This window comes from Phoca vitulina, unplaced genomic scaffold (assembly GCF_004348235.1).
Source record: "Phoca vitulina isolate PV1807 unplaced genomic scaffold, GSC_HSeal_1.0 scaffold47, whole genome shotgun sequence".
In the NCBI taxonomy this organism is placed as follows: domain Eukaryota; kingdom Metazoa; phylum Chordata; class Mammalia; order Carnivora; family Phocidae; genus Phoca; species Phoca vitulina.
In genome coordinates, this window is record NW_022589750.1 from 3,907,082 (window position 1) to 3,920,499 (window position 13,418).

The following is a 13,418-nucleotide window of genomic DNA, read 5'->3' on the forward strand; positions in this document are numbered from 1 at the left end:
GTATCTCCTTTCCTGTCCCCACCTGCCCACATTCCGTCTAAGCCTCAACGACCACCTTGTTCATGAAACCATCTCTGGCCATTTCAACCCACAAATGAACAGTCATTCATTTGGGAGTCTGGTTCATAGGATTCACAGAAAATGATGGTGACATAACCATAGCGGCGGTCAACACAGTGGTTACACGTAGCAAGCACACGCAGCGAGCACAGCTCCAGACGATGTGCACGCGTTCATTCACCTCTCCCTCACTTATAACCCCTCTAGCACTTTCCACAGTTCTCTTATTACCTGGAAATAACTGCTACCCTGTTGTTGAACCTTTTATGTAACTGAGCCTCATGTCTACGAGATAGAAGGCAGGAACCGAAAGTCACCCTTGGCTGGACTCTACGCTGCTCCCCAACCCAGAGCAAGCAGCTGTCAACACAGGTTCAAATCCTGGCCCCACCACCTACCAGCAAATCTGGACAGCAAATTCTACCTCCGAGGGCTGCCAGGGAGTAAATAAGATAATCCATTTATCCAACAAACCTTTATTTGGTACTTAGTATGTGGTAGGCATTGTTCTCATTCGTGGGAATGAGGAAAAAATGAAATATAGGAGAGAGACCGAAATCTCTGTCCTGACAAGGTATGCGTTTTTGTTACAGGTGCTGCTTCTATTCTGGTGGTGGCAGGTGGGAGGGAGACCAGGTGTGAAATGTGTAGAAAGCGTTCGATGCAGCTCTTGGAAGAGAAGAGTCATTCAACAAATGTCAAATAGTCTCGTTCTATCACTTAATGCACTGCATACACAGGGCACAATACCATACATTCACTACACTGCATACACTAAGCAAATACTCTGCTTTAATAAGTGAGTATACCCCCAAAGGGCTGTATCAACTGCATTTTTAGTCGAGCACTCTGGAACCTACACAAGAAGATGCTACGTGGGGCGCCTGGGTGGCTCAGTCGTTAGGCGTTTGCCTTCGGCTCAGGTCATGATCCCGGGGTCCTGGGACAGAGCCCGGCATCGGGCTCCCTGCTCCATGGGAAGCCTGCTTCTCCCTCTCCCACTCCCCCCGCTTGTGCTCCCTCTCTCGCTGTGTCTCTCTCTGTCAAATAAACAAATAAAATCTTCAAAAAGAAGAAGAAGAAGATGCTACGTTTAGAGAAACAAACCCAGGCAAGACTCCTTAGACTAAGATTTTAAACACAGGGCTGCCCTCTCTACTCAAGGGCACAAATGTGCCAAACAGAAGCACAACTTGCTTCTACCCTGTCACAGTGGCAGATGTATTTCTTTAAAGCCTTACTTTACTTGGTGGGCCCCAAGGATCTAAGACGTCAAGATGCCGGATTTATTCCCTAGAGTAATCATTCAGTCTCACCTAACTCTGAAGATGGGGGGACGAAAGCATCGGAGAAGGGAAAGGAAGAGTGAGTTTACAAAGCGCATTCCTTGACTCTACCACTTCCCTGCAAGCACCACTCTGGTTCAAAATAGGACTCCTATGGGAGGTTGCGTATGGACCACTGAAAAAAGCAAGTGCTAAAGACCAGTGCAATGGGGGGCGCCTGGGTGGCTCAGTCGGTTAAGCGTCTGCCTTTGGCTCGGGTCATGATCCCGGGGTCCTGGGATCGAGTCCCGCATTGGCCTCCCCCTGCCCAACAGGGAGCCTGCTTCTCCCTCTCCCTCTGCCTGCCGCTTCCCCTGCTTATGCTCTCTCTCTTTCTCAGTGTCAGATAAATAAAATCTTTAAAAAAATAAAATAAAACACACATTAAAAAAAAAAAAGACCAGTGCAATGGGTCAGAGGTACATAGAGTAACCTCGGCAGTCCGTCTGTCCCCAGCTACGAGCAGCCACCCACCCAAATGAGTACACTGCACCTGCGCGGACAGCAGACATTGTCCCTCCAAAGTTAAAGCTGGACTGTCTCCCTGGTGGCTCTTGCCACACCAAGAGCATATTTTTACAAACTACTGAAGGAGAAAATAAAACAGATGTAATAAAACTGATTGAGCCATCTCAAAAACAACAAATGAGAACTACAGCCTTTACTTATATCTACATATATATTTAACACATATTAGAGAATACGGTACAATGTGGGCACAGTTTAATATTAACATCAAACACACATGAGCCAGCAGACATACAGGAAAGATTTCCCGGGGCCGAAGGCAGAGCTATGAAGGCCCTAAGCACTGAAAGAACGGTTTTGGTCTCACTCACATAGTTCGATATAAAAGCAATAGTAAGCTGCGCTGTGACTGGCCAAAGTAGACCAAAGTGAAAATTCTTCCCTAATGCCTCTCTCCTTGCATTGGAAGTTTGAAAAGAAAGCTTGGCAGGGGCGCCTGGGTGGCTCAGTTGGTTAAGCGACTGCCTTCGGCTCAGGTCATGATCCTAGAGTCCTGGGATCGAGTCCCGCATCGGGCTCCCTGCTCAGCAGGGAGTCTGCTTCTCCCTCTGACCCTCCCCCTCTCATGTGCTCTCTCTCTCTCTCTCTCTCTCTCAAATAAATAAATTCTTAAAAAATAAAAAAATAAAAAAATAAAAAAAGAAAAAAGAAAAGAAAGCTTGGCAGTTCAAGGCTGACCATCTATCTCTCCCCTTGGTGTTTATACTTTGTTGATGCCCCAACTCCAGTGGGAAACTCAGCAATGGATATGTCTTTACCTACGAGAGCTGGTAAGATCATAGGCATCAACGTATGCAGAAGACTTGATTTTCTTTCCGTTAGGTTTTACGTTCAAGCTAATATTTGGAATGACGCCTGTTATTACTCAGCACTCTCCTAGGTAAGAAGGAAAACGTGAAAGACTTTAAGACATGATTCCTGCTTTCAAAGAGTTTACCATCAAATTGAAAAGAGAAACTAACCACACACGAACGAATTGTTAACCAGAAGAAGACCACAGCTAGCCTTGTTATCACTGGGCATTCCAACAACCTCTTCAGCTCTGTTCTTCTCACCCATAAAACAAGCAAACTAAGTAGGTCAATGATGTCCAACCTGCTTTCTGGCCCAACTCTGGAGGAAGTTCCTCATTATGAGTTCCTCATTAATAGGGGAAGACTCACCTTGGGAGGGGGGGAGCAGGTATTCTTTATAATCCTGCAGATGACTTTCTATCAGAAATCACTGAATTAGATGAAGTACTAAATTGCATAAATAAGAGCAGGGAGGGGGAAAAAAAGAACATTTTCCCCACAAAAACCTATTCTCCTCTTCCCCCATTTTCCCAATTTTAATTCAAGAGCACGACTGACCCATTGGCTCAGGCCCAAAACCTTGGCATCAACTTTGACTCTTTCTTTCATACCCCACAGCTTCTACTGCATCAGCAAATCTGTGAAAACATACCTGAGTCTGACCATTTCTTCTCATTCTATTGCTTCTACGCCATATCCCTTCCTGCTTCCTGCTTCTGCTCCCACCCTCCACAATCTACCAGCACCCTCAGCATAAAATGCAACACCTTTACTATGACCTACAAGCCACATTAGCCTCCTTACTGTTTGTAGAACACAGTGAGCACATTCTCATCTCAAGTCCTTCGCACCTGCTGTCCCCCTGCGTTAAGGCACTCTTCCCGCAGACAGCCACGTGGCCTTGCCCCCTCACTCTATTCTCCTCTGCTGAAATATCACCTCCTCAGAGATGTGCCCCTGACCACTCTGTCTCTGGGGCGCCTGGGGGGCTCAGTCAGTTCTGTCTGACTCCTGATTTCGGCTCAGGTCATGATCTCGGGATCATGGGATCAAGTCCCGTGTTGGACTCCGAGCTCAGCAGAGAGTCTGCTTGAGATTCTCTCTCCCTCTGCGCCCACCACACTCTCTCTCTCTCTCTCAAATAAATAAATCTTAAAAATAAAATAAAATAAAATAGCACCCTTCCCTGTAACTCCTCAGCCCACCTCCTCATTTTGCCTTATTTTTCTCTGTAGCACTTCAACAACCAGCTATTAGATAGGATGTATTTGTTTACTTTCTGCCTCCCGCACTAGACTAGAAGCTCCCCAGGGTAGGGACTGTCTTGCTCCTCACGATACCCTCAGTGCCTGGCGTAACAGGCACTGAAGAAAAAAAAAAAGTGGAGAGAATTAACTTACTCGGCAAAAACCAGACCTGAATGAATGAAATCAGTCAGCGGAGTCAGGAAATGGTAGTATCGCACCCTCGTGCTGTGTTCTGTGTGATTTCAGAGGCATTTTACAGCCCTGGTTTCATTTGCATCATACACAAGCCTGTGTGTAAGTCAAGGCAGGTATTACTGACAAGAAAACCAAGGAAAAGAGACTCATGTGACTTTCGGGAGGTCGCGCACTGAGTGGCAGAGCTAACGGTGAGACCCATCTCTTCGCATTCTTCTTTTTTTCTTAAGATTTTGCTTATTTATTTGAGAGAGAGAGAGAGCACAAGCAGGGAGGAGGGTCAGAGGGAGAAGCAGACTCCCCACTGAGCAGGGAGCCCGATGTGGGGCTCAATCCCAGGATCCTGGGGTCATGACCTGAGCCGAAGGCAGACGCTTAACCGACTGAGCCACCCAGGCGCCCCCCTCTTCATGCTCAACCCAAGGCTCTGTCTCTCTGCCATCGCAGGGGAGGCTTCGTGAAGGTAGGGAGACTGGACGCAGCCCTGCAGAGTGGGTAAGGGTTAGCAGTACCGGGAGGGCAGGATGGAGGGCATTCCCAGAAAGGACACACACACGGATGAGGTCTCTGGGGCAGGGGAGGTGAGCCGCACAGGTGCACAGGACACGAGAGGAGAGGGTGGAATGTGCAAGGCTGGGTCTGACAGCATTAATTCCCGGGCAGGCAGCCGTGGCACACCTGCCTCTGTTCTCCTCGTCCCCTTCATCCTCACTCCTGCAGAACCTTGTCATTTTAGCGCACGAGTTGTTTCCTGTCCTAGAAATCCTCCCGTTCACAGCCAAGTTTCCCTAAAGAAGGAACCATGCCCACCCGCCCGGCTTCCGCTGCCATCCCAGGCTGCCCTGCAGCTCTACAAAACTCTTCCTTCCCACCCGTGGTCTCCTTACTGCCCAATGTCCCCTGTTGCCACCCCGCCCCTTTGCCAGTCCTCGTTTGTCACCGCTGACCGTAGCCCTTATCCGTGTCCCAGCCACTCCTCCCTTGGCTTCCTCCAGGCTACTCTCGTCCACGGGCGGCCGCTTCCCTGTAATTTGCAGGGACCTCTTCCTCCATCTGCCCCTTAAATAGTCGTGTTCTTCAGCAGTTCTCCTCGGACCTTCTTTTCCTGACGTCTGACCTCTCTCTGGGCAATGCTTTCTGTTCCTGTGGCTGTGGGCTCTAAGTACAGGAGCTGGCAGGGACGCCTGGGGGGCTCAGTCGGTGAAGGGTCTGCCTTCAGCTCGGGTCATGATCCCGGGGTCCTGGGATCGAGTCCTGTGTGTGGCTCCTTGCTTAGCGGGGAGCCTGCTTCTCCCTCTGCCTATAGCTCCCCCTGCTTGTTCTCTCTTTCTCTGACAAATAAATAAATTAAATCTTAAAAAAAAAAAAAAGAACAGGATTTAGCAGGTGCTTATGCACTTTTTCTGCCCCAGTACAAATGAAATAGGACACATTCTCACGGGTCCTTATGGTGGTGGGTTCTTAACTGGAGGTTGGGAGAGAGGCATGCTCCCCTCCCTAGCAAGGCAGGATCTGAATCTGAAACCCCACATACCAAAATCCAGGGGAGGCAGGTCCTCTCCCCTCTCTCATCCTGATTGAAAATCACCGTGCTCGACACTATCAGCTTTACCTCTACCTATGAAATTTTCCTGCAGGCTCTCTTTGCATGTTTGGGACTCTCCAACTGGGTATTCCCCTGCAAACCCAATATATCCAAAATCACATCCATTTCTTTCACCCCATAACCTTTCTTCTACATGCACGCGCTGTTTTGGTGAGCAGCACCACTATATTCCCAAGTCACCCAAACCTTCCTCCCTTGTATGATTTTTGCCCCCCCCATTTCATCCCTCCCCGAACCCTCCCTCAGGGCCGTGCTCAAGTCTGAGCCCTCATTCCACCCCCCCACCCACCCCCACCCCGGTACTGCCTTGCTTCAGACCCTAATCACCTCTCCTGCAGAGTACAGCCACAGTCTTGTGGCTGGTTCCCTTGCTCCCGGTCACCCGCATCCAAATCATCTTGTGCCCTGCGGCCAGAACTCTCTTTCTAAGACAGAGATCTCGCCTCTGTGACATTTCTGTCTTAAAACTTTCGCAGCTCCCTAGAAGCCACATATGATGTTTAAGCTCAACAACATGGCCCCAGGGATCTCTGCCACTTCATCTCCCAACACCCCCTTCCATACCCTACTCTTCCTTCAGCCCTACACACCGCTCACGGCTTCTCAGACAAAGGCACAAACTTCCACACTCTCATGTTTTTGTATGAGTCTGGAGGGTCCCCACCCCCACCCCTTTGTCCATCTGGCAAAATTCTATTCATCCCCTAAGGCTCAACTCAAATGTCACTTCTCCTGTTTGGTCCTTCCTGATCCCCATCCCCACCCCCCCTTCCCCTGAATCAATCACTCACTGGTGCTCCCATGGTACTTTGTTCAAAACCTCCAACGTGGCATTTATCAAGCAGGATTGTAGTGAGTTATTTACTTATCTGTCTCCCTTCCTAAATTATGAGCTCTGCTAGGAAAGAGGCCACATGACAGTCATGTTTATATCCCTCTGTAGCCAAAAAAAAAAAAAAAAACAAAACCCAACCCAAAACCCCCAAAAAACCAGTGCGTTGGAATATGCCAGAGAATAAGCACTCAGTACATGTTTATGCAACAGAACGAGGAAAACCACCGAGCTTTTTAGGCAAGAGAGAGACAAAATGAGGAGTATTTTAACATCTTCATCTTGAGAGATTAAAAGAAGGGGGGGGGGCAAACAAAACGTAATCAACTGTTATGTACTTCTGAGACTCCAGCAGCAGAGACTGATACTGTTCGAGCAGATGGAGAGGGTATCATCTGAAAGAGAATTCTTTCACTAAAACACCTTATAGCTCAACCCTGCTTCTGGAATGACACGGAGAGTGCTTCTCCTCTAGAAAGGAAGTTAAGGAAGGGAAATGCTAAACACTATGCTCCGGAGGCTAGGGGAGATTGGAGATGTTTGTTTGTTTGTTTAATATATCAATTAATTTTCCTCCATATTATTTCAGGATGGAAGTTACCTAACGAATAGAACTTCTGAAAGGAATGCCACATTAGTAAATGGGTTGGATATCTGTCTTATAAAGATTTTATACCAAAAGGCTTCACAGCTGCTTCTAAAGATATAAAAATATTTCATTTTTCATCCCCCAAAGCAAATGATGAACATTAAGTTATGATGATACTACCTGGGGGTGGGGGACAGTGCAGGTAACCCATGTTTTTCTGCTGATAAACGTGGCTGAAGCTTGTTGGGAGCTCATAGGGAGGGCGTTCTCATCAACCAAACACAGAATTGAAAGAGCAGTGAATTCCAAGAGGTAGTTTTCCTTCGCTGTTCTTAGCATCTCAAAAAGTTGTCAAAGTGACTATATAAAATGTTTGTTTTGTCTAAAACAGTATCAGTGTTTGCATAGTCACAGACCACAGGGTGGTGCGCAGATAGGACCGGACAAGGTATTTCTAGGGTGGCGGTGAACTGAATTGAGTCTGCGAAGCTTTGCAATTAGGCTTGTCTGAAAAGATGAGAAAATGCTACCGCGGTATGCAAAGGGTAATTCCTTTCTCCGAACTTCTTTTTTGGCAGTTTCTTTCCACAAATATAAAGATGCACAGGGGCTCAAATTTCAATCAGAAATAGATTCTTTGACATAAATTCTTGGGAGGCAAAATCTGGCAACAATATGTGGCCTGGATTACATTGAGGAGAGGCCGCAGGCAGGGAGGTGGGCCAGGAGGCTGGTGTAATTCAGGCGGAAGGTGAAGGGGGTCTGGATGAGGGAAATGACAAGAGGGAACAGCAAGAGATGGACAATTCCCACAGTGAATCACAGGAGAACTCCCAAGTGTTGGTGAATAGACTGGAGACAGGGTATAAAGATTTTCAAACATGGGGGACTTGGGAAAGTGACACAACCTAGCAGAAGAGGAATTTTTTATTTCCTTCTAGAATTTTCTCAAACTTCAAATAGTTCCTAAGAGCAACCCCAAAGTAAAACTGCTCCTGCTACTATCTTGTAGCCCTATTTGCTAGATGGCTAACCTCTCTAGGTCCAGGACTCTGTCCTGTTCTTTTTCTGTATCCCATCCACCCGTCCATCCATCCTTCCTACTGGTACTTACTGAGCACCTTCTACATGCCAGGCTCTAATCTCAGGGCTTGGAGGTGAACGAGATAGACAAATATCCGACCTCGTGGAGCAGATACTCTGGGGACTGTAAGTGGCCTCACACTGTGCCTTTTGCAAATACTCAATTATTGTTTTTGTGGAGTTGAACACATCATCTTTACTGAGTATGAGGCCAGAACAGGTAAGAACTCAAACAAGGAAAATATCCTCTTACATAATCACCCAAGGAGATTCTTGCCATGGCATCTTTAAAATCTACTGCAGTCAAATATTTTTCTAGTTTTAAACCAATCTCATTTTTTCCTTCCTCACTGCCAACCACACTGCCAAAAACAAGTTTTAATGTTAAGTTACAAACTTGACAAGACAGTTCAATGGAGGCTGGAAAAGGTCACAGCAAGTTTTGACCTCCAAACCATAGTTCAGAAATTCCAGTGTGCTTTTCCAAAGAGTCATCCAAGCAGCCCCAAATCAAGAAAATAAAACCAAAAGCTACAGTTCTTTACCCTAAGTGTTTGATTGTTGGGGTTCCTGAAGAGTAGAGGAGGGGGACGCAGGGGTGGTATATAAAACAGAATTCTAAGTGAGATGAATTAGCTGTTCTGCCAAATTTACAGTGACTGAGAGCCATCTGCTGGTTGGTGGTGACAATTCAACTACAAAATGCTCAGCGATGCCCAATTGCCATTATACTTCTAAGTAGCTCCTTCCTTGAGTACACAAAGCACTCCTGAAAACATGTTTGGAAACAGAATAAGCCAAAGTCAACAATATGCTTATATATTGGGGGGGGGGGCCTTCAATAACAATGGCCCTACATCTCCCACTCAGTTCTTCACGACCAAGCACACTTGGACGACATATCCAATGGGCGCCCAACGTGAGGTTAACAATTTGCATTTAAGCATTCGGCATGACCAATGATCTGATCTTCGTCTCGACTCTACGATTTCCCCCCCTTATTTGCTTCCATTCTCACTCATCTTATAAAATAAAGATAAAATGCAGTAAAATATTCACTTAATTGTGTAAATTAAGAGTGTTCCACGACAAAGATGCAAGTGTGATAAAATGAAATTTTTAGCTGGCAGAAGGATGACCAACAGTGGTAGAAATTTGTACCTGTCAGCTGACGTACAAAAATCCAAACCTGGCATTAAAAGACAATCTGAGGGTATCAGCGAATAATGTGCATACATCCAAGATGCGCCAAAGCCATGAACCACCTGCATGGTCATCATTTCCATCTCAACAATCTTGTTTTGAATTGTATCAATTCATCTAGCTCCCATCTAAAAACTCAAATTCTCGAGATGGGCACCCACACCTTTAAATGTGCTTTTCACTTTCCCCTTGGGGACAGGGCCCGGGAAACTCTAAGCGCCCTGAGGTGTTATCTCTGCAGCCAGCTGGACTCCAATATGCAGACTGGTGTGGACTTGATCAGTCTAGAAAGAGGAGGGTTCGAGAAAGCACACAAGAGGGAAAATACGCGAATTCTACCAACTCTACAATGGCTATGTCAAATCTCATATCTTACACGGACTTCTCAACTTCCTCTGCCTCACCTGGCTCTCTCCCTGTTTTTATCTTCTAGACCATGTATGGCCCAGAGCACACGACTCAGCACTTCACGTAACAGCTCTCATGTACCGTTCTCTAATCGGTGCAGGACAGAAAGGGCTCTCCAAAGGGCATGCCATTCTTGGATTCCCCTCTGCTAAGAGCCGTGACAGCACGTTAAACGTTTAGCACCGTTTACAAAGCACTTTACAGAAGCATAAACATACGCCTTTGTCTACGTTTATCTCATCTGGACTTCACAATATTTTGTAGAGTCGTGATGACCTGCATTTTTACAAAAAATGATGGGAGTCAAAATCGAAACCCAGGTTTTGTATTACCGGACCCTTTGTTCCCACCACTGAATTACACATGCAGAGTTTGCAGTACATGGCTTGAACGTATGGAGGGAAAGCTGTGTGTTACGTACAAGGATTGGGAAGAAGGACGAAGTACTGGAAGCCAGTGAGAAACAAACCAATGAGGGTCCCTACAAGGGAACCATGGAAGGAGACCAAAATCAAGAGAGGGGGGCCCAAGAGACAAAGCCTACAGCAAAGGACAGGGAGACCTGAGCTCTTTTCTTTCGCTCCCACATATTCACCTCGGGTACAATGGCTTCTCTGAGCATCAGTCTCCCCATCTGCAAACCAGCACTCCTCTCTCCTCTCTTACCCCCGAAGATTATTATGAGGCTCAAATACTACCTGAAAGTGCTTTTTAAAAAACCAGAAAATGTTTTCTTTTTCAGTTTCTCACACATTTTCACCTATATAAAGCCCAAGGTGGAAAGTATTAAATAGGCCTTTAAAAAAAAAAAAATCAACATAAGTAACTTATGATACAGTGCATGTAGGTGATTTTTAGGTTCTTCTCCCTGCTTCTTCATAGACTGGAATTTTCTTTTTCAATTCCCACGTGGTTTTTAGAATTTAAAATTACTACACGCGGGGTAGGCAATCTTTTTATCTTCCCATCAAAAGTCACAAATATTAATACCACTTCCTATTAGTCTTCACTTAATGTTGTGGGTCTTTATTCCCCTCATATCTTCCCTCCCCTTGATCCCCTTCCCCAGGGAAATGTTTGTCATTTGAAAACTTCCCCTCTGCGACTGTAGACCCCTGCCCAGCCTTTCTGCCTGTTCTTGCTTCTCTCTCTCTTTCTCCTTCGTCTTCTTTCCTCACCTTTAGCTCTTTCTCTTCCATTGCTCTTTCCCCCGGGGGAAAAAATTTTCACCATCGTACCCGAGGTGAAATTTTAGAAACCTCCCCAGAGGTTAAGGACTGCAATTCAAAACAAGATACCATTTTTCACCCATCAGATCAAAAACACCCAATCGGTTCTGTAACAGGACTCCCCCATATGGCGCTGGGGGGACTGGGAGGCACTGGGACTTTCAGGAACAGACTGGCAGTGCCTGTGGAACTAGGGTACCCATCCCTCCGTTCTACTCACCCCACTTTTGGGACCGTGTCCTACAGAAATAGAAGCCACGTTCGCCACGAATCCTGACTGCTGCATTTACTTGTCATAGCAAAAAACTAAACAACTCAGTATCCATCAAATGGCGAGTGGCTGGATGAATTACTGCGTATTTATATTATGGAATAATGCAGCCATTGAAAGGAATTTGTTAGATCTATTGATTTGGAGGACTGTCCAAATTTAAATGGAAAAAGTAAATTACAGAGTAATATGTACAGGACAACTCTGTTTTCATAAAAAAAAAAAGGACAGGAAAGGAAAGCGCATATGTATGTAAATATATTTGCAATTATTTGTATAAACACAGATAAATGTGGGGAAGGAAACCGTCCAAACAGTTAACACTAGTTACTTTAGGATAATGGCACTGGAGAGAAAGAAAGGGAGAGAATTAATTTTTGGCTACACCTCAGTATGGTTTGACTTGTTATAATGAGCCTGTATCGTGTTGATAATTTGTTTCAAATCCAATTAAGGACAAGTCATTTCCCTGGGGAAGGGGATCAAGGGGAGGGAAGATATGAGGGGAATAAAGACCCACAACATTAAGTGAAGACTAATAGGAAGTGGTATTAAATGCATCCCTCTGCTTTTAAAATTAAGTGTAGGAAACAAACAGTAAAATCAAGAAATGCTAGAATCACAAATTTTTTTTTCCCCCGGGGGAAAGAGCAATGGAAGAGAAAGAGCTAAAGGTGAGGAAAGAAGACGAAGGAGAAAGAGAGAGAGAAGCAAGAACAGGCAGAAAGGCTGGGCAGGGGTCTACAGTCGCAGAGGGGAAGTTTTCAAATGACAAACAGGGTTGCAGTTAACAAGGGAAGGGAAGGAGGAGGAAGATGAAGACAGAACACAAGGGGGACACGGCTCCTTTTCTGAGGGTGGGCAGCACAAGCAAGCTGAGCGCTCCCCCCTCACTTTCAAGGGAGAAAACCCTAACTTCTGAAAATCTACACACTGGGAAGGCCTGAGCGACGTTTTCCTCTAGTTCTGCAGACTCACGTCTCCATCTTGTGGTCTGTTCAGGACATAGCTCTTAGTGCGTGCGTGCGTGTGTGTGTGTGTGTGTGTGTGTACACACGTATCCATAGGTATGTAAGTGTATGTATGTATGTATACTCACACATAAGTACATACGGTTATGTACATATATATACTTACAAGTGTTTCTAAGTATACATGTGTTATATGAGCTTACAGTGTATGTATTATTATACTCACTATATATTACGTTACATATATAAGTATACATACATATACAAATACATATAGGTACATACAAACTTGTCTGCATGTGTAATATATAAATTGTATGTATGTATACATGTACTTACATACATATTTTTAAGTTCAAGTAGAACATATAAACAGAAAAGTCGCTAAGTGTACAGCTCAAAGGTAATTTGCAGAGCAAACACCCCCAGTTGGTCACTACCCTGTCAAGAAACAGAGCGCCGAAGAACAACAGGCTCTCTTGTGCCCCCTTCTTACTCACTGCTTCCCGCAAAGGGACCCACTTTCAGGATCTGTAAAACTATAAGGAGAGTTCTGCCTTTACAGGAAGGGGATCTTACAATACGTGCTCTTAAGTCAGACTCATTCTGCTCAACGTGACGTTTGTGAGATTCATCCATTGTATCGCGTGCAGCTTTATAAATTTTCTGCGTACTATCACTGTATAAATATGCCATCATGTATTTACCCGCCAGAGTGTAGGTGTTCACTGAGTTGTTGTGAGGTAGGAATATTAATAATGCTGCTTTACACGGTCTTAAACATGCTTTTGTACAGCTCAGTTTTAGGAGATACAGTCAAGCGGTTTTCCAAAGTGGTTGCAGAATTGAGAGGGAGTTTCACCAGCAGGGTGTGAGAATTCCAGCCACTCCACAGCCAGCAACACTTGACCCATCTGCCGTTTTAATTCCCGCCATTCTGTCAGGTGCGATGGTCTGGTATCATGCTTTTGTTTCGCACTTTCCTGATGACTAGTTAAGTCACACATCTTTTCATATGCTCACCAGCAACTGGGCATCTTCTTTTGTGATGTCCAAATTCTAGTCTTCTGCCTCTTT

At 45.5% G+C, this 13,418-nt stretch overlaps 1 protein-coding gene across 2 annotated transcripts in view; it reads right to left on the reverse strand.

Moving 5' to 3' along the window:
* STX8 (syntaxin 8) overlaps positions 1–13,418 on the reverse strand; it is a 245,338-nt gene that overhangs the window by 198,043 nt on the left and 33,877 nt on the right. The window lies entirely within an intron of this gene.